The 1,950-nt window shown below is 44.3% G+C and overlaps 1 pseudogene; it reads right to left on the minus strand.

Moving 5' to 3' along the window:
• Positions 1-350: 350 nt before the first annotated feature.
• Positions 351-933, minus strand: LOC142440206 (large ribosomal subunit protein uL3 pseudogene; annotated as a pseudogene).
• Positions 934-1,950: the final 1,017 nt, after the last annotated feature.

The following is a 1,950-nucleotide window of genomic DNA, read 5'->3' on the forward strand; positions in this document are numbered from 1 at the left end:
TCAGCATGACAAAGTCCTTGGTAAGATTAGTAGAATGGACAAAGCTACTCAGAGCATTATTTTTCTTATCAGACAGATTGTAGTTGGTGATCTTAATCAGTTTGCCATTCTTGGTGCGGTATCTCTGGCCTATCTTGTAGCTATTGTTGATCTCTGAGTGGCAGTGGCAAACTTTCTGCCCAGCAATGCCACTTATTAGGCACCTTTGTCTGTTAGGGCAACTTTTTGGTGTGCCTGTGGCCTGGGACCACTTTGTGGCCTTAGCCCTTCATCACCTGATGCTGTCACTAATCTGACCCTACCCTTAATAGCTGGATCACCCATACCTGGTGCCGTAGCTTCTCATGTGTTTAATCCATCTTCTCAGCCAGTGAGCTGCCGTTCACCTGAATCTCCAGCAGGTGGGTGCTCTTCTGCAAGGGAAGCAGGCACATCTGGGTGTGGGCAAGGATGTGAATGGCCAGTAGTCCTTCTTCATGACACAGTAGTCCTCCAGGTGCTGCGTGTCCTAGTCATTCTGGCACTTCTTGTAGTACTTGGCGAAGGCCTTCTTCTTAGACTTCTGCCAGTTCTACGAAAGTGCTGCTTGTCCTCATCATTGATAAGCAAAGCAAAGAGTGACTCGAAGGTCGAGAGGCCACCATGAGGAATTTTCATGTAGCCCACAGTTTTCACCACGACCACAGGAGGGGTTTCTATAATGGTCACAGCCTCTACCACATCCTTCTTGCTCACCTTAGATCCTGGCCTGTCAATTTCATGCATTTTGTGAGCCCTGCCAACCATGTAGCCAAGAAAGACCCTAGGGGTGGATGGCTTGCAAGTGTCATCCTCTGGGAGGCTCTTCACCCCCCAACTGCACAGGTGGCTGTGGCTCTGAGACAGGGAGTCCAGGGACCCATAACTGGGCACAGATAACTTCTTGGAAGACATCACAGAACAGCAAGAAATCATTTTTTAAAGGAATCTATTCATTTTTCATACTAAAATCTAAGTGTTAAGACATACCCTATGTGCTGAAAACGTGCTGAAAAACTGGGGCTCGGCTTATACACGGGTCAGTGGCCTTAATGGATGTCATCTGGTCAAGCCCGACTAACAAAAGGAGGAAATCTCATGAAGCCTGACATAGAGTTAATAGCAACATGGGTTCGAGATGCATGGGAAGACATTCCCGAAGACATGGTGCGACGTGCCTTCCAGAAACGTAGTATTAGTAATGTTATGAATGGCAGTGAAGACTGCGTTTTGTATGAAAATGACAGCAGTGATGGTGATGACGGCAATCTCAGTGAGGACAGCGTCTATGATGACCTCACACCAGCTGAAGCTCTGCATTGGGATACGGATGATGATGAGGAATCCAGTTTTGAATGATTTTAACTCTTTATATTTTAGCTTGGTTGCTGATTGAGCTCAGGGAATAGTACTCTTAAGGTATCATTGTTGATGCCTTATTGTTTTTGTTGAACCTATTTTCCACTTACTGTTCTGGTTCACTAATGTTAAATGACTTGTCCTTTTATTTATGTTTTTATTTAAAATAAATATTTAAATACATTACCCCACTGATGTCTCAATTATTTTCATTTGTTTCGATTATTGAAACTCACCAGTAGCTTCTGCATTTTCAACCCTAGGCTTATACTCGAGTCAATCAGTGTTTCTGGTTTCCCAGGTAATAATTAGGTGCCTTGGCTTATCCTTGGGCCGGCTTATATTCGAGTATATACAGTAAGTAAAGTACCAAGTAACGTCTAGAAATTGCCCACTGGTAAAGAAGATTATTCACAGTAAATAACGACTTGAGGAGGCAGGTCACCGAGGTCTTCTTTCCACATGCCCCTCCCCCAACCTCCCATGCCAACCTGGGGTTAACCCCGGGTTTTTATTTGATCAATCTTTCATTTGCCTCTCTGTCAAAACCAGCTATGTTAACGTATAAATAAT

This window comes from Tenrec ecaudatus, chromosome 2 (genome assembly GCF_050624435.1).
Source record: "Tenrec ecaudatus isolate mTenEca1 chromosome 2, mTenEca1.hap1, whole genome shotgun sequence".
In the NCBI taxonomy this organism is placed as follows: domain Eukaryota; kingdom Metazoa; phylum Chordata; class Mammalia; order Afrosoricida; family Tenrecidae; genus Tenrec; species Tenrec ecaudatus.